Source organism: Anomaloglossus baeobatrachus, chromosome 7 (genome assembly GCF_048569485.1).
Source record: "Anomaloglossus baeobatrachus isolate aAnoBae1 chromosome 7, aAnoBae1.hap1, whole genome shotgun sequence".
In the NCBI taxonomy this organism is placed as follows: Eukaryota; Metazoa; Chordata; class Amphibia; order Anura; family Aromobatidae; genus Anomaloglossus; species Anomaloglossus baeobatrachus.
The window spans coordinates 299,847,426-299,867,962 of record NC_134359.1 but is presented as its reverse complement, the minus strand read 5'-3'; the positions used below and the strand labels follow the sequence as shown (position 1 = coordinate 299,867,962).

At 46.4% G+C, this 20,537-nt stretch overlaps 1 protein-coding gene across 1 annotated transcript in view; it reads right to left on the bottom strand.

Annotated features, from left to right (window-relative positions):
• LOC142245648 (sulfotransferase 1 family member D1-like) overlaps positions 1–20,303 on the bottom strand; it is a 61,486-nt gene extending 41,183 nt beyond the window's left edge. The window contains exon 1 of the mRNA XM_075318544.1: positions 20,243–20,303. The gene's annotated coding sequence lies outside the window, so the exon portion shown is untranslated. The remainder of the gene's footprint in view (positions 1–20,242) is intronic.
• Between the last annotated feature and the right edge of the window lie 234 nt (positions 20,304–20,537).

The following is a 20,537-nucleotide window of genomic DNA, read 5'->3' as shown; positions in this document are numbered from 1 at the left end:
TCTCCTCCCAGTTCACCTTCCCATCATCACACACCACCAGCTTCTCCTCCCAGTTCACCTTCCCATCATCACACACCACCAGCTTCTCCTCCCACCCCTTTACATCCTCCGCTTCACTCTGCAGGTGACACCTCAACCCTGTAAAATTATTATTATTATTATTATTTATTTATAGAGCACCATTAATTCCATGGTGCTGTACATGAGAAGGGGGTTACATACAAAATACGTATACAAGTTACAGTAGACAGACTAGTACAGAGGGAAGAGGGCCCTACCCTTGCGGGCTTACATTCTATAGGATTATGGGGAGGAGACAATAGGTGGGGTGTAGGTCAGGCGGCAGCTCCGCACGGTGGTCGGGCGGCAGCTCCGCACGGTGGTCGGGCGGCAGCTCCGCACGGTGATTGGGCGGCAGCTCCGCACGGTGGTCGGGCGGCAGCTCCGCACGGTGGTCGGGCGGCAGCTCCGCACGGTGGTCGGGCGGCAGCTCCGCACGGTGGTCGGGCGGCAGCGAGTTCATTGTAGATTGTAGGCATTTCGGAACAGGTGCGTTTTCAGGTTCCGTTTGAAGTTTGCAAGGGTAGGGGATAGTCTGACGTGTTGAGGCAGCGAGTTCCAGGAGACTGGGGATGCTCGGGAGAAGTCTTGGAGTCGGTTGTGTGAGGAGCGAATGAGAGAGGAGGAGAGGAGGAGATCTTGGGAGGACCGGAGGTGACGTGTTGGAGTGTAGTGGGAGAGTAGTTCGGAGATGTACGGAGGGGAAAGATTATGCACAGCTTTGTAGGTCAGTGTTAGAAGTTTGAATTGGATACGGTGGAAGATTGGAAGCCAGTGGAGGGACATGCAGAGAGGAGAAGCGGGGTGGTATTGAGGAGAGAGGTGGATAAGTCGGGCAGCAGAGTTAAGGATGGACTGGAGAGGGGCAAGCGTGTTGGCAGGGAGGCCACAGAGGAGGATGTTACAGTAGTCGAGGCGGGAGATTATGAGGGCATGCACTAGCATTTTAGCTGATTGCAAATTGAGGAAAGGGCGGATTCTGGAAATATTTTTGAGTTGAAGACGGCAGGAGGTGGTGAGGGATTGGATGTGTGGTATGAAGGATAAGGCAGAGTCAAAGGTCACTCCGAGGCAGCGAACTTTGGGTACTGGCGAGAGCGTGGTGTTATTTATTGTAATAGATAGATCAGGTGGAGAGTGTAGGTGAGACGGAGGAAAGATGATTAGTTCAGTTTTGGCCACATTGAGCTTTAGGAAGCGAGAGGAGAAGAAGGAGGATATAGCAGATAGAGATTTCGGGATTTTGGACAGCAGAGATGTGACATCTGGGCCAGAGAGGTAGATCTGGGTGTCGTCGGCATATAGGTGGTATTGGAAGCCATGGGACTTTATGAGTTGTCCCAGGCCAAATGTGTAGATAGAGAAAAGTAGGGGTCCTAGGACAGAGCCTTGAGGGACGCCAACAGAGAGATGGTGGGATGAAGAGGTTGTGTGGGAGTGGGAGACACTAAAAGTGCGATTTGAGAGGTATGAAGAGATCCAAGAGAGGGCAAGATCTCTGACACCAAGGGAAGAGAGGGTCTGTAATAGGAGGGAGTGGTCAACGGTATCGAAGGCTGAGGACAGGTCTAGGAGTAGGAGTATAGAGAAGTGCTTGTTCGCTTTGGCAGTAAGCAAGTCATTTGTGATTTTAGTCAGGGCAGTTTCGGTGGAGTGATGTGGACGGAAGCCGGACTGTAGGTTGTCAAAGAGAGCGTTAGAGGAGAGGTGGGAGGAAAGTTCAGCATGGACATGCTGTTCCAGGAGTTTTGAGGCAAGTGGGAGTAGTGATATGGGGCGGTAGCTGGTAGTAGAGGTTGGATCGAGGGAAGGTTTCTTTAGGATAGGTGTGACTGTTGCATGTTTAAAGGCAGAGGGGAAGGTTCCAGTCGTTAAAGATAGGTTGAAGAGATGGGTTAAAGCTGGAATAAGGATGGTGGTGAGGTTGGGAAGGAGGTGGGATGGCATGGGGTCAAGTGCGCAGGTGGTGAGGTGCGCTTTTGAGAGCAGACGTGCAAGCTCTCCTTCGGTGATGGTGGGGAGGAAGTTTATGGGGGAGGGGCAGTGGTCAGCTACATGAAGGGGTTGTGGTGGCTGAGCAGAGAAGACTTGCCTTATTAGGTCGATTTTTTCTTGGAAATAGGTGGCAAAGTCTTCTGCAGAAATGAGGGAGGTTGGAGGGGGCAGTGGTGGGCGAAGGAGGGAGTTGAAAGTGTTGAATAACTGTTTGGGGTTGTGTGTTAGAGAGGATATGAGGTTTCTGAAGTAATCGTGTTTAGTGGAGGTGAGGACTGAACGAAATGTGTGAATTGCATTTTTGAATGCATTTTTGATCTCTTTGATCCTGTAACTTTCTAAGGAAAGGATCCAAAATAAAGACATACAACAAAGGGCTGAGAGGACGGCCCAGCCTTCCCCGACATGATCCTGAAGGGCTCGGCCAAGTGGCCATTAATCAGTAGCTGTCTAGTTTATAACCTCCTTATACAGAACCTGCAGTCCCTGCACAAACCTCCCCAGGAGGCCATAGAGTAACAACACCTGGTCCCGGTAGTCATCATGGACTCTATCGAGAGCTTTACTCTGGTATAAGCTCACAATATAGGCTCCTACGTTGTGCTGCCTAATGGACGTCACGGCTTTTCTCATCAGCAGCAATGAGTCCTCTATAGACCGACCCTTCACACCACACGTCTGATTGGCGATGATGAGCTCACCCGCTGCCTCGATCACCGATAGTACAAGATCTTGACCCAGATTTTATACACAATGTTCAGCAAAAACAATGGACGCCAGTTCCTTATATCTTTTAAATTTCTCTTCTTTTCCAAGAGAACCAGAACAGATTGATGCTGGCACGGTAGAAGCTTCCCGGCAGAGAGACAATCATTGTAGGCCTGCACCAGGTCCGGAGCTAATAAGTGCGTGAACTCTATAGCACTCGCTGGTCAGGACGTCGAGCCCCGGGCTATTGTTGCCATTTAATGAGTCAATGCTCCTCATCACCTCCTCCTCAGTTATAGGCACGGCCATACCATCCGCCTGCTCCAGGTCTAATGTCGGCAGAGCCTCACTCCTCAGATAGGCTTTATTATCGTCATCACTGATCTGAGCCCCTTTATACAAATCTCTATAACAATCACCAACAATCTTATAGACTTTCTCCTGATAGGACTGCTCCACCCCATTCTCATCTAACAAGATGGTCATTAACTTCTTACCGACCCTATTCTTACAGGCAATAAAGGCGTCTGGGGTATGGACGCCCCAAGTATCCCACTGTCCATCTGCCTGGAGAGACGTGAGGCTCTCTCATCCGCTGCTTTATCTGGCTGACGTTCCGGCTGTCCACCTCCTGTCCTCCATTCATCTCACTGTATATCCAGCTCAGGGCGGAGTACCTCATATACTCCATATTACTACGTCTCCTGGCTGCTCGTATAATGAACTGCTTGATGTCACTTTTCATGATCTCCCACCTCTCGGCTGTGTCATCACACATACATCGGGTGGTCCTCCGCTCATAATAGAAGGTGGTGAAGGCCTTTCTCATCCCCGATCCTGTATCATGGAGTTGTTCACCTTCCAGTACCCCGGACCACAGAGCACAGCATCGGCCAGATCCATCTTTACGCTCACCATACAATGGTCGGAGGACTCCAGGGGGCTGGTCCTGTACCGAGAACATCTCACCTCTCTCTTTATATACACCTGGTCTACTCTGATGGCATTACTGGCCTTATGGCAAGTGTACTTCTTATGGTGCGATGGGAACCATAGAGATCTATTAGATGGGCCTGCTGGACCATATGAAACATCTCATCACATCTCGGTCACTTGTGGCTGCTGTCCACATTACAGGTCACATTATTAAAGTCATCACACAATATAAATACTTTAGACATGGAGCAATATGGCTTCACGTGAAGCTCATTATGAGCCATATTCACATCACTTAGACTTTCTGGTCTTCCTCCGTCCATTACGGTCACCTGTAGCGCTCCATCTCTCTGGGGACACTGAGGGGTCAGGGTCCACCTTGTGAGAGTCATTTTCAGGGATGTACGAAGAACTTTGTGCCTCTTCTTCTTGCCCCCCTTCTCCCAGTACACTGTAGCATCCGGCACTTATCTCCGGCACGGGAGGCACAGATGTCTTCTGTACTGTGGTGACATTTCTTGAAGGATCAGCAGTAGCATTCTTTCTTTTTACGGTCACAAAACCTTTATCATCAACACTGGACACTGCGGCCGGATCAGCTGATTCTGCAGAGGTAGACGGCTGATGCCTGGATGGTTTGGTAACAGGTTTTCTTGACACAATAGGTCTTTCTTTAGCTACTGTTTAGATTTAACTTTAGTACTTGATGGTAGTTTAGGACTTTCTTTGATTACTGGTGTTACTTTAGGTCTTTATTTAAAATTTGATGGTACTTGAGGTCTTCCTTTAGTAGTTGAATGTACTTGAGGTCTTTAGTGGCTGATGGTAGATTAGGTCTTTCTTTAGTAGTTGATGGTAGTTTAGGTCTTTTTTTAGAGGTTGATGGTAGTTTAGCTTTTTCTTTAGTGGTTGATGGTAGTTTAGGTCTTTCTTTAGTAACTCATGGTACTTTATACTTAAGGTTTTTCTTTAGTGGTTGATGGTAGTTTAGGCCTTTTTTGGTGGTTGATGGGAGTTTAGGTCTTTCTTTAGTGACTGGTGGTACTTTAGGTGTTTCTTTAGTAGTTGATGGTACTTCAGGTCTTTCTTTAGTGACTGATGGTACTTTAGGTCTTTCTTTAGTAACTGGTGGTATTTTTAGGTCTTTCTTTAGTGGTTGATATTAGTTTAGGCCTTTTTTGGTGGTAGATGGTAGATTAGGTCTATCTTTAGTGGTTAATAGCAGTTTAGGCCTTTTTCGGTGGTTGATAATAGATTAGGTCTTTCTTTAGTGGTTGATGGTAGTTTAGGCCTTTCTTTAGTGGTTAATAGCAGTTTAGGCCTTTTTCGGTGGTTGATAATAGATTAGGTCTTTCTTTAGTGGTTGATGGTAGATTAGGTCTTTCTTTAGTGGTTGATGGTAGTTTATGCCTTTTTTGGTGGTTGATTAGGTCTTTCTTTAGTGGTTGATAGCAGTTTAGGCCTTTTTTGGTGGTTGATGGTAGATTAGGTCTATCTTTAGTGGTTGATGGTAGTTTAGTTTTTTCTTTAATGGTAGATTAGGTTTTCTTTAGTGATTAATGTTAGTTTAGGTCTTTAGTGTCTGGTGGTACTTTAGGTTGTGGTGCTACGAGTGCAGCATCCGTTGATGAAACATCAGACTCTGGGGCAGGTTCACTGATACTGTGACTTCTATCCTCATCAATGCCGGCTTCTGGGACACCAGGATCTCTGGTGACATCTTCCTGAAGTTCTATATAACTTCTAAGGAGATCTGGCCATTATATTTATGTTCTGCGTGCGGGCACTCCCGTACCGTATGTCCTGGTCCTGAGCACAGGTTACAGATAACGGGACCTGTACACTTGTACGTTGCATGCCTGAACTGCCTACATAATGAGATCTTGGCACAAGAGCAGTTCATCTCGAGGTACCGGCCCCCATCTGTGGCACAGACGTAGCTCATCAGAATAGTAACATACCCCCCTCTCTGAGCCCAGGTAGGAGTCCGGCAGATGTCTGGTCACACCGTTCTGTTGTATGAGCTGGAATTTTCCAGAATATCTTTCATTCCACATCTGTTCCTCCTCAGAGCTCTTCTCGGGATGACTTCTCACCATCCACTGCCGGTTCAGCCAGTGCTGCAGATCCACCAGCGCCACCCCCTCAGACTGGAACAGGACGGTGGCCGTTATGACCTGCGGCTTAGACAGCTGGACACATTGGAGATGATCCCAGATCTTATCCTCTCTGGTGTCATTATAGATGTTCCAGATCGCTGATGTCATAGACCCTGCTGGATGGGACATGGATCGGCGCGTAGGCCTCAGATGCCTTAACTTTCATTAACTCTTTCACTTTCCCAATATAAATTCTGGAGGAGGACGTTCTCCTCTGATCCTGTGCACTTTATCCTCACAACATTCCCCTCTGAGGTGGGGGGTTCTCTAGTCTTGTGACACTGGAGAACAGTCTCCTGGGCTGAGATGGATCAGTGCTGGAAGTTTCCCCAGCGGAAGGTGGATGAGTATTATAGCAGCAGGAGCGTAACGTCCGCGGTCAGAGGTCGGCATCACGACCGGGCCCGCAGGGTCAGGAGCCCGGCGCCTGCCCTACAGAGAAACAGCCAGCTCCTCTCTATGAGAGAGGAGCTGTGCTGTTCAGTGGCAGACCACGTGGCCGCTACGGGGCCTTAGTCGGGGGGGGGGGGGGGGGGGCCCGGTGTCAGCGGCGGCATCAGTCATCGCGCACAGCAATGATCAAGCATGGAGCGGCGTGCTCCTCTCCATGCTTCATCATTCTCCCCCTCTGCCTGCTCTTGACGTCAGCAGAACGCGGTGACGCGACCACTGTGCGACTGCTGTACTGAGACTACAGAGCGCAGAACGAGAGGACGCCCTGACCGGAGCAGCGGGGAACGAGGAGAGGTGAGGACTTGTTTTTTTTAATCAGTGAGTACACGGTGGCCAGAGGCCTATGGGGCTGCATAATACATGGAGGTCTATGGGGCTGCATAATACAACATGAAGGACATCTTATACAAGGACTATAGGGGTGTATTATACATGGAGGAGTATGGGGCTGCATAATACAATATGAAGGACACTTATACAAGGACTATAGGGGTGTATTATACATGGAGGAGTATGGGGCTGCATAATACAACATGAAGGACATCTTATACAAGGACTATATGGGTGCATTATACATGGAGGAGTATGGGGCTGCATAATACAATATGAAGGACACCTTATACAAGGACTATAGGGGTGCATTATACATGGAGGAGTATGGGGCTGCATAACACAATATGAAGGACACTTATACAAGGACTATAGGGGTGTATTATACATGGAGGAGTATGGGGCTGCATAATACAACATGAAGGACATCTTATACAAGGACTATATGGGTGCATTATACATGGAGGAGTATGGGGCTGCATAATACAATATGAAGGACACCTTATACAAGGACTATAGAGGTGTATTATACATGGAGGAGTATGGGGCTGCATAATACAATATGAAGGACACCTTATACAAGGACTATATGGGTGCATTATAAATGGAGGAGTATGGGGCTGCATAATACAATATGAAGGACATCTTATACATGGACTATAGGGGTGCATTATACATGGAGGAGTATGGGGCTGCATAATACAATATGAAGGACACCTTATACAAGGACTATAGGGGTGTATTATACATGGAGGAGTATGGGGCTGCATAATACAATATGAAGGACATCTTATACATGGACTATAGGGGTGCATTATACATGGAGGAGTATGGGGCTGCATAATACAATATGAAGGACACCTTATACAAGGACTATAGGGGTGCATTATAAATGGAGGAGTATGGGGCTGCATAATACAATATGAAGGACATCTTATACATGGACTATAGGGGTGCATTATACATGGAGGAGTATGGGGCTGCATAGTACAATATGAAGGACATCTTATACATGGACTATAGGGGTGCATTATACATGGAGGAGTATGGGGCTGCATAGTACAATATGAAGGACACCGTATAAATGGACTATAGGGGTGCATTATACATGGAGGAGTATGGGGCTGCATAATACAATATGAAGGACACTTATACAAGGACTATAGGGGTGTATTATACATGGAGGAGTATGGGGCTGCATAATACAACATGAAGGACATCTTATACAAGGACTATATGGGTGCATTATACATGGAGGAGTATGGGGCTGCATAATACAATATGAAGGACACCTTATACAAGGACTATAGGGGTGTATTATACATGGAGGAGTATGGGGCTGCATAACACAATATGAAGGACACTTATACAAGGACTATAGGGGTGTATTATACATGGAGGAGTATGGGGCTGCATAATACAACATGAAGGACATCTTATACAAGGACTATATGGGTGCATTATACATGGAGGAGTATGGGGCTGCATAATACAATATGAAGGACACCTTATACAAGGACTATAGAGGTGTATTATACATGGAGGAGTATGGGGCTGCATAATACAATATGAAGGACACCTTATACATGGACTATAGGGGTGTATTATACATGGAGGAGTATGGGGCTGCATAATACAATATGAAGGACATCTTATACATGGACTATATGGGTGCATTATAAATGGAGGAGTATGGGGCTGCATAATACAATATGAAGGACATCTTATACATGGACTATAGGGGTGCATTATACATGGAGGAGTATGGGGCTGCATAATACAATATGAAGGACACCTTATACAAGGACTATAGGGGTGTATTATACATGGAGGAGTATGGGGCTGCATAATACAATATGAAGGACATCTTATACATGGACTATAGGGGTGCATTATACATGGAGGAGTATGGGGCTGCATAATACAATATGAAGGACACCTTATACAAGGACTATAGGGGTGCATTATAAATGGAGGAGTATGGGGCTGCATAATACAATATGAAGGACATCTTATACATGGACTATAGGGGTGCATTATACATGGAGGAGTATGGGGCTGCATAGTACAATATGAAGGACATCTTATACATGGACTATAGGGGTGCATTATACATGGAGGAGTATGGGGCTGCATAGTACAATATGAAGGACACCTTATACAAGGACTATAGGGGTGCATTATAAATGGAGGAGTATGGGGCTGCATAATACAATATGAAGGACATCTTATACATGGACTATAGGGGTGCATTATAAATGGAGGAGTATGGGGCTGCATAATACAATATGAAGGACATCTTATACAAGGACTATATGGGTGCATTATACATGGAGGAGTATGGGGCTGCATAGTACAATATGAAGGACACCGTATAAATGGACTATAGGGGTGCATTATACATGGAGGAGTATGGGGCTGCATAATACAATATGCAGGGCACCATATACATGGACTATAGGGGTGTATTATACATGGAGGAGTATGGGACTGCATAATACAATATGCAGGGCACCATATACATGGAATATAGGGGTGTATTATACATGGAGGAGTATGGGGCTGCATAATACCACATAAAGGACACCTTATACATGGAACATAGGGGTGCATTATACATGGAGGAGTATGGGGCTGCATAATACCACATAAAGGACACCTTATACATGGAACATAGGGGTGCATTATACATGGAGGAGTATGGGGCTGCATAATACCACATAAAGGACACCTTATACATGGAACATAGGGGTGCATTATACATGGAGGAGTATGGGGCTGCATAGTACAATATGAAGGACACCTTATACAAGGACTATAGGGGTGCATTATAAATGGAGGAGTATGGGGCTGCATAGTACAATATGAAGGACATCTTATACATGGACTATAGGGGTGCATTATACATGGAGGAGTATGGGGCTGCATAGTACAATATGAAGGACATCTTATACATGGACTATAGGGGTGCATTATACATGGAGGAGTATGGGGCTGCATAATACAATATGAAGGACATCTTATACAAGGACTATATGGGTGCATTATACATGGAGGAGTATGGGGCTGCATAATACAATATGAAGGACATCTTATACATGGACTATAGGGGTGCATTATACATGGAGGAGTATGGGGCTGCATAATACAATATGAAGGACATCTTATACATGGACTATAGGGGTGCATTATACATGGAGGATTATGGGGCTGCATAACACAATATGAAGGACACCTTATACATGGAATATAGGGGTGCATTATACATGGAGGAGTATGCGGCTGCATAGTACAATATTCAGGGCACCGTATACATGGACTATAGGGGTGCATTATACATGGAGGAGTATGAGGCTGCATAATACAATATGAAGGACACCTTATACATGGACTATAGGGGTGCATTATACATGGAGGAGTATGGGGCTGCATAATACAATATGAAGGACACTTATACATGGAATATAGGGGTGCATTATACATGGAGGAGTATGGGGCTGCATAGTACAATATGAAGGACACCGTATACATGGACTATAGGGGTGCATTATACATGGAGGATTATGGGGCTGCATAATACAATATGCAGGGCACCATATACATGGACTATAGGGGTGCATTATACATGGAGGAGTATGGGGCTGCATAGTACAATATGAAGGACACTTATACATGGAATATAGGGGTGCATTATACATGGAGGAGTATGCGGCTGCATAGTACAATATTCAGGGCACCGTATACATGGACTATAGGGGTGCATTATACATGGAGGAGTATGAGGCTGCATAATACAATATGAAGGACACCTTATACATGGAATATAGGGGTGCATTATACATGGAGGAGTATGGGGCTGCATAATACAATATGAAGGACACCTTATACAAGGACTATAGGGGTGCATTATACATGGAGGAGTATGGGGCTGCATAGTACAATATGAAGGACACCTTATACATGGAATATAGGGGTGCATTATACATGGAGGAGTATGCGGCTGCATAGTACAATATTCAGGGCACCGTATACATGGACTATAGGGGTGCATTATACATGGAGGAGTATGAGGCTGCATAATACAATATGAAGGACACCTTATACATGGAATATAGGGGTGCATTATACATGGAGGAGTATGGGGCTGCATAATACAATATGAAGGACACCTTATACAAGGACTATAGGGGTGCATTATACATGGAGGAGTATGGGGCTGCATAATACAATATGAAGGACACCTTATACATGGAATATAGGGGTGTATTATACATGGAGGAGTATGGGGCTGCATAATACAATATTCAGGGCACCGTATACATGGAATATAGGGGTGCATTATACATGGAGGAGTATGGGGCTGCATAATACAATATGAAGGACATCTTATACATGGAATATAGGGGTGTATTATACATGGAGGAGTATGGGGCTACATAATACCACATAAAGGACACCTTATACATGGAACATAGGGCTGCATTATACATGGAGGAGTATGGGGCTGCATAATACAATATGAAGGACACCGTATACATGGACTATAGGGGTGCATTATACATGGAGGTCTATGGGGCTGCATAATACAATATGAAGGACATCTTATACATGGACTATAGGGGTGCATTATAATATGTGGAGGACTATGGGGGCTACCTTTTACATGGACTACGAGGGTGAATTATAATACATGCAGGACTATGAAGGCTGAATTATATATAGAGGACTACGTGGTGCATTATAATAATTGGAGGACTATGGGGGTGCATTCTAATATATGAAGGGCTATGTGGGACCCTTTATACTCTATGGAAGGCTATGTCGGTCCATTGTAGTATTTGGAAAACTATATACGAGGGGGGGGGGGGGGACAAAGATACAAGTATGGGATGGGAAAGTTTTGTGCTGAGGGAAAAAGACTCTTTCCTTCAGCACCCAGCTTTCCCATGCTCTGCTATACAGCTTCCCTCAGAGCATAGGAAAGCTGGGTGCTGAGGGAAAGAGCCAAGTGTCAGCATCATTATCCTGTACCCCGAGTGTTGGTGTCATTACCTAAAGTGCCGATGGGGAGGGGGGTCAGGTCCAAACTGTGCATCGGGGACCATCAAACTCTAGTTATGCCACTGTATAGTATTTATATTCTTGTACATAGAGGCAGAATTATAGTAGCTATATTCCTGTATATAGGGGCAGTATTATAGTAGTTATATTCTTGTACATAGGGGCAGTATTATAGTAGTTATATTCTTGTACATAGGGGCAGTATTATAGTAGTTATATTCTTGTACATAGGGGCAGTATTATAGCAGTTATATTCCTGTACATAGGGGCAGTATTATAGCAGTTATATTCTTGTATATAGGAGCAGTATTATAGTAGTTATATTCTTGTACATAGGGGGCAGTATTATAGTAGTTATATTCTTGTACATAGGGGCAGTATTATAGTAGTTATATTCTTGTACATAGGGGCAGTATTATAGCAGTTATATTCTTGTATATAGGAGCAGTATTATAGTAGTTATATTCTTGTACATAGGGGCAGTATTATAGTAGTTATATTCTTGTACATAGGGGCAGTATTATAGTAGTTATATTCTTGTATATAGGAGCAGTATTATAGTAGTTATATTCTTGTACATAGGGGCAGTATTATAGTAGTTATATTCTTGTATATAGGGGCAGTATTATAGTAGTTATATTCTTGTATATAGGGGCAGTATTATAGTAGTTATATTCTTGTACATAGGGGCAGTATTATAGTAGTTATATTCTTGTACATAGGGGCAGTATTATAGTAGTTATATTCTTGTACATAGGAGCAGTATTATAGTAGTTATATTCTTGTACATAGGGGCAGTATTATAGTAGTTATATTCTTGTACATAGGGGCAGTATTATAGTAGTTATATTCTTGTACATAGGGGCAGTATTATAGTAGTTATATTCTTGTACATAGGGGCAGTATTATAGTAGTTATATTCTTGTACATAGGGGCAGTATTATAGTAGTTATATTCTTGTACATAGGGGGCAGTATTATAGTAGTTATATTCTTGTACATAGGGGGCAATATTATAGTAGTTATATTCTTGTACATAGGGGCAGTATTATAGTAGTTATATTCTTGTACATAGGGGGCAGTATTATAGTAGTTATATTCTTGTGCATAGGGGCAGTATTATAGTAGTTATATTCTTGTATATAGGGGCAGTATTATAGTAGTTATATTCTTGTACATAGGGGGGCAGTATTATAGTAGTTATATTCTTGTATATAGGGGCAGTATTATAGTAGTTATATTCTTGTACATAGGAGGCAGTATTATAGTAGTTATATTCTTGTATATAGGGGCAGTATTATAGTAGTTATATTCTTGTATATAGGGGCAGTATTATAGTAGTTATATTCTTGTACATAGGGGCAGTATTATAGTAGTTATATTCTTGTATATAGGGGCAGTATTATATTCTTGTATATAGGGGCAGTATTATAGTAGTTATATTCTTGTACATAGGGGGGCAGTATTATAGTAGTTATATTCTTGTATATAGGGGCAGTATTATAGTAGTTATATTCTTGTACATAGGAGGCAGTATTATAGTAGTTATATTCTTGTATATAGGGGCAGTATTATAGTAGTTATATTCTTGTATATAGGGGCAGTATTATAGTAGTTATATTCTTGTACATAGGGGCAGTATTATAGTAGTTATATTCTTGTATATAGGGGCAGTATTATAGTAGTTATATTCTTGTACATAGGGGGGCAGTATTATAGTAGTTATATTCTTGTATATAGGGGCAGTATTATAGTAGTTATATTCTTGTACATAGGAGGCAGTATTATAGTAGTTATATTCTTGTATATAGGGGCAGTATTATAGTAGTTATATTCTTGTATATAGGGGCAGTATTATAGTAGTTATATTCTTGTACATAGGGGCAGTATTATAGTAGTTATATTCTTGTATATAGGGGCAGTATTATAGTAGTTATATTCTTGTACATAGGGGCAGTATTATAGTAGTTATATTCTTGTACATAGGGGCAGTATTATAGTAGTTATATTCTTGTACATAGGGGCAGTATTATAGTAGCTATATTCTTGTACAAAGGAGCAGTATTATAGTAGTTAAATTCCTGTATATAGGGGGCGGTATTATAGTAGTTATATTCTTGTATATAGGAGCAGTATTACAGTAGTTATATTCCTGTACATAGGAGCAGTATTATAGTAGTTATATTCTTGTATATAGAGGGCAGTATTATAGTAGTTATATTCTTGTACATAGGGGGCAGTATTATAGTAGTTATATTCTTGTACATAGGGGCAGTATTATAGTAGTTATATTCTTGTACATAGGGAGCAGTATTATAGTAGTTATATTCTTGTATATAGGGGCAGTATTATATTCTTGTATATAGGGGCAGTATTATTATATTCTTGTATATAGGGGCAGTATTATATTCTTGTATATAGGGGCAGTATTATATTCCTGTATATAGGGGCAGTATTATAGTAGTTCTATTCCTGTATATAGGGGCAGTATTATAGTAGTTCTATTCCTGTATATAGGGGCAGTATTATAGTAGTTCTATTCCTGTATATAGGGGCAGTATTATAGTAGTTATATTCTTGTACATAGATGCAGTATTATAGCAATTATATTCTTGTACATATGGGCGGTATTATAGTAGTTATATTCTTGTATATAGGGGCAGTATTATAGTAGTTATATTCTTGTACATAGGGGCAGTATTATAGTAGTTATATTCTTGTACATAGGGGCAGTATTATAGTAGTTATATTCTTGTACATAGGGGCAGTATTATAGCAGTTATATTCTTGTATATAGGAGCAGTATTATAGTAGTTATATTCTTGTACATAGGGGCAGTATTATAGTAGGTATATTCTTGTACATAGGGGCAGTATTATAGCAGTTATATTCTTGTACATAGGAGCCGTATTATAGTAGTTATATTCTTGTACATAGGGAGCAGTATTATAGTAGTTATATTCTTGTACATAGGGAGCAGTATTATAGTAGTTATATTCTTGTATATAGGGGCAGTATTATATTCTTGTATATAGAGGCAGTATTATTATATTCTTGTATATAGGGGCAGTATTATATTCTTGTACATAGGGGCAGTATTATAGTAGTTATATTCTTGTATATAGGGGCAGTATTATAGTAGTTATATTCTTGTATATAGGGGCAGCATTATAGTATTTATATTCTTGTACATAGGGGCAGTATTATAGTAGTTATATTCTTGTACATAGGAGCAGTATTATAGTAGTTATATTCTTGTACATAGGGGCAGTATTATAGTAGTTATATTCTTGTACATAGGGGCAGTATTATAGTAGTTATATTCTTGTATATAGGGGCAGTATTATACGGTAGTTATATTCTTGTACATAGGGGCAGTATTATAGTAGTTATATTCTTGTACATAGGGGCAGTATTATAGTAGTTATATTCTTGTACATAGGGGCAGTATTATAGTAGTTATATTCTTGTACATAGGGGCAGTATTATAGTAGTTATATTCTTGTACATAGGGGCAGTATTATAGTAGTTATATTCTTGTACATAGGGAGCAGTATTATAGTAGTTATATTCTTGTATATAGGGGCAGTATTATATTCTTGTATATAGGGGCAGTATTATTATATTCTTGTATATAGGGGCAGTATTATATTCTTGTATATAGGGGCAGTATTATAGTAGTTATATTCCTGTATATAGGGGCAGTATTATAGTAGTTCTATTCCTGTATATAGGGGCAGTATTATAGTAGTTCTATTCCTGTATATAGGGGCAGTATTATAGTAGTTATATTCTTGTACATAGATGCAGTATTATAGCAATTATATTCTTGTACATATGGGCGGTATTATAGTAGTTATATTCTTGTACATAGGGGCAGTATTATAGTATTTATATTCTTGTACATAGGAGGCAGTATTATAGTAGTTATATTCTTGTACATAGGGGCAGTATTATAGTATTTATATTCTTGTATATAGGGGCAGTATTATAGTAGTTATATTCTTGTACATAGGGGGCAGTATTATAGTAGTTATATTCTTGTATATAGAGGGCAGTATTATAGTAGTTATATTCTTGTACATAGGGGGCAGTATTATAGTAGTTATATTCTTGTACATAGGGGCAGTATTATAGTAGTTATATTCTTGTACATAGGGAGCAGTATTATAGTAGTTATATTCTTGTATATAGGGGCAGTATTATATTCTTGTATATAGGGGCAGTATTATATTCTTGTATATAGGGGCAGTATTATATTCTTGTATATAGGGGCAGTATTATATTCTTGTATATAGGGGCAGTATTATATTCTTGTATATATGGGCAGTATTATATTCTTGTATATAGGGGCAGTATTATATTCTTGTATATAGGGGCAGTATTATATTCTTGTATATAGGGGCAGTATTATATTCTTGTATATAGGGGCAGTATTATATTCTTGTATATAGGGGCAGTATTATATTCTTGTATATAGGGGCAGTATTATTACCCTTTCATACAGGAGATATTTGGGTGTTGATGAGCAGAGAATATTCTCGCGGTTTGTGCTGCTTTTTAGGGCAGATAATGGTTATCTCTTGTGTTGTGGGTGATAAGTTATGAGTTGGTAGAAATGTTCCTTCTCCTCCTGTATCTGCAGTGTTATGTGGCTGCTGGTTCTGACCCGTGAGCTGTAATTGCAGTCACAATAACGCGGTTGTCGTCTGGTCAATACCAAATGTGCGCGGAGCATCAGAACCAGCCCGGTGTGTGCGGAGCATCAGAACCAGCCCGGTGTCTGCGGAGCAGCAGAACCAGCCCGGTGTCTGCGGAGCAGCAGAACCAGCCCGGTGTCGGCGGAGCAGCAGAACCAGCCCGGTGTCGGCGGAGCAGCAGAACCAGCCCGGTGTCGGCGGAGCAGCAGAACCAGCCCGGTGTCGGCGGAGCAGCAGAACCAGCCCGGTGTCTGCGGAGCAGCAGAACCAGCCCGGTGTCTGCGGAGCAGCAGAACCAGCCCGGTGTCTGCGGAGCAGCAGAACCAGCCCGGTGTCTGCGGAGCAGCAGAACCAGCCCCGGTGTCTGCGGAGCAGCAGAACCAGCCCCGGTGTCTGCGGAGCAGCAGAACCAGCCCGGTGTGTGCGGAGCAGCAGAACCAGCCCGGTGTGTGCGGAGCAGCAGAACCAGCCCGGTGTGTGCGGAGCAGCAGAACCAGCCCGGTGTGTGCGGAGCAGCAGAACCAGCCCGGTGTGTGCGGAGCAGCAGAACCAGCCCGGTGTGTGCGGAGCAGCAGAACCAGCCCGGTGTGTGCGGAGCAGCAGAACCAGCCCGGTGTGTGCGGAGCAGCAGAACCAGCCCGGTGTGTGCGGAGCAGCAGAACCAGCCCGGTGTGTGCGGAGCAGCAGAACCAGCCCGGTGTGTGCGGAGCAGCAGAACCAGCCCGGTGTGTGCGGAGCAGCAGAACCAGCCCGGTGTGTGCGGAGCAGCAGAACCAGCCCGGTGTGTGCGGAGCAGCAGAACCAGCCCGGTGTGTGCGGAGCAGCAGAACCAGCCCGGTGTGTGCGGAGCAGCAGAACCAGCCCGGTGTGTGCGGAGCAGCAGAACCAGCCCGGTGTGTGCGGAGCAGCAGAACCAGCCCGGTGTGTGCGGAGCAGCAGAACCAGCCCGGTGTGTGCGGAGCAGCAGAACCAGCCCGGTGTGTGCGGAGCAGCAGAACCAGCCCGGTGTGTGCGGAGCAGCAGAACCAGCCCGGTGTGTGCGGAGCAGCAGAACCAGCCCGGTGTGTGCGGAGCATCAGAACCAGCCCGGTGTGTGCGGAGCATCAGAACCAGCCCGGTGTGTGCGGAGCAGCAGAACCAGCCCGGTGTGTGCGGAGCATCAGAACCAGCCCGGTGTGTGCGGAGCAGCAGAACCAGCCCGGTGTCTGCGGAGCATCAGAACCAGCCCGGTGTGTGCGGAGCAGCAGAACCAGCCCGGTGTGTGCGGAGCATCAGAACCAGCCCGGTGTGTGCGGAGCATCAGAACCAGCCCGGTGTGTGCGGAGCAGCAGAACCAGCCCGGTGTGTGCGGAGCAGCAGAACCAGCCCGGTGTGTGCGGAGCATCAGAACCAGCCCGGTGTGTGCGGAGCAGCAGAACCAGCCCGGTGTGTGCGGAGCATCAGAACCAGCCCGGTGTGTGCGGAGCATCAGAACCAGCCCGGTGTCTGCGGAGCATCAGAACCAGCCCGGTGTCTGCGGAGCATCAGAACCAGCCCGGTGTGTGCGGAGCATCAGAACCAGCCCGGTGTGTGCGGAGCATCAGAACCAGCCCGGTGTGTGCGGAGCAGCAGAACCAGCCCGGTGTGTGCGGAGCAGCAGAACCAGCCCGGTGTGTGCGGAGCAGCAGAACCAGCCCGGTGTGTGCGGAGCAGCAGAACCAGCCCGGTGTGTGCGGAGCAGCAGAATCAGCCCGGTGTGTGCGGAGCATCAGAACCAGCCCGGTGTGTGCGGAGCATCAGAACCAGCCCGGTGTGTGCGGAGCAGCAGAACCAGCCCGGTGTGTGCGGAGCAGCAGAACCAGCCCGGTGTGTGCGGAGCAGCAGAACCAGCCCGGTGTGTGCGGAGCATCAGAACCAGCCCGGTGTGTGCGGAGCATCAGAACCAGCCCGGTGTGTGCGGAGCATCAGAACCAGCCCGGTGTGTGCGGATCGTCAGAACCAGCCCGGTGTGTGCGGAGCAGCAGAACCAGCCCGGTGTGTGCGGAGCAGCAGAATCAGCCCGGTGTGTGCGGAGCATCAGAACCAGCCCGGTGTGTGCGGAGCATCAGAACCAGCCCGGTGTGTGCGGAGCATCAGAACCAGCCCGGTGTGTGCGGAGCAGCAGAACCAGCCCGGTGTGTGCGGAGCAGCAGAACCAGCCCGGTGTGTGCGGAGCATCAGAACCAGCCCGGTGTCTGCGGAGCATCAGAACCAGCCCGGTGTGTGCGGAGCAGCAGAACCAGCCCGGTGTCTGCGGAGCATCAGAACCAGCCCGGTGTGTGCGGAGCAGCAGAACCAGCCCGGTGTGTGCGGAGCAGCAGAACCAGCCCGGTGTGTGCGGAGCAGCAGAACCAGCCCGGTGTGTGCGGAGCAGCAGAACCAGCCCGGTGTGTGCGGAGCAGCAGAACCAGCCCGGTGTGTGCGGAGCAGCAGAACCAGCCCGGTGTGTGCGGAGCAGCAGAACCAGCCCGGTGTGTGCGGAGCAGCAGAACCAGCCCGGTGTGTGCGGAGCATCAGAACCAGCCCGGTGTGTGCGGAGCAGCAGAACCAGCCCGGTGTGTGCGGAGCATCAGAACCAGCCCGGTGTGTGCGGAGCAGCAGAACCAGCCCGGTGTCTGCGGAGCATCAGAACCAGCCCGGTGTGTGCGGAGCAGCAGAACCAGCCCGGTGTGTGCGGAGCATCAGAACCAGCCCGGTGTGTGCGGAGCATCAGAACCAGCCCGGTGTGTGCGGAGCAGCAGAACCAGCCCGGTGTGTGCGGAGCAGCAGAACCAGCCTGGTGTGTGCGGAGCATCAGAACCAGCCCGGTGTGTGCGGAGCAGCAGAACCAGCCCGGTGTGTGCGGAGCATCAGAACCAGCCCGGTGTGTGCGGAGCATCAGAACCAGCCCGGTGTGTGCGGAGCATCAGAACCAGCCCGGTGTCTGCGGAGCATCAGAACCAGCCCGGTGTGTGCGGAGCATCAGAACCAGCCCGGTGTGTGCGGAGCATCAGAACCAGCCCGGTGTGTGCGGAGCATCAGAACCAGCCCGGTGTGTGCGGAGCATCAGAACCAGCCCGGTGTGTGCGGAGCAGCAGAACCAGCCCGGTGTGTGCGGAGCAGCAGAACCAGCCCGGTGTGTGCGGAGCAGCAGAATCAGCCCGGTGTGTGCGGAGCATCAGAACCAGCCCGGTGTGTGCGGAGCATCAGAACCAGCCCGGTGTGTGCGGAGCAGCAGAACCAGCCCGGTGTGTGCGGAGCAGCAGAACCAGCCCGGTGTGTGCGGAGCAGCAGAACCAGCCCGGTGTGTGCGGAGCATCAGAACCAGCCCGGTGTCTGCGGAGCATCAGAACCAGCCCGGTGTGTGCGGAGCATCAGAACCAGCCCGGTGTGTGCGGATCGTCAGAACCAGCCCGGTGTGTGCGGAGCAGCAGAACCAGCCCGGTGTGTGCGGAGCAGCAGAATCAGCCCGGTGTGTGCGGAGCATCAGAACCAGCCCGGTGTGTGCGGAGCATCAGAACCAGCCCGGTGTGTGCGGAGCATCAGAACCAGCCCGGTGTGTGCGGAGCAGCAGAACCAGCCCGGTGTGTGCGGAGCAGCAGAACCAGCCCGGTGTGTGCGGAGCATCAGAACCAGCCCGGTGTCTGCGGAGCATCAGAACCAGCCCGGTGTGTGCGGAGCAGCAGAACCAGCCCGGTGTCTGCGGAGCATCAGAACCAGCCCGGTGTGTGCGGAGCAGCAGAACCAGCCCGGTGTGTGCGGAGCAGCAGAACCAGCCCCGGTGTCTGCGGAGCAGCAGAACCTGGCAGGCGGCTCCGGTCCAGTTACTGTCGCCAGCTCCTACCTGAGGACGGTGTCAGCCGCGCTCCGATCACTCATCAATGAGAAGCCTGAGGAGGAGCAGGGGGCGGAGCCTGCACGGCTGGAGCTGACCACGTGACCTCACTATTAACCCCCCGCGCCCCAGAGCGTCCTGTAATTATCTGATCATACTGGATTGAAGACATATTCTATGTAACTGGAATTAGATGCAGCAGAAAGTATCACTCATAAGATTAGATACACGGCTCAGCAGACAGTATCACACAGGAGAGGATTAGATACACAGCTCAGCAGACAGTATCACACAGGATAGGATT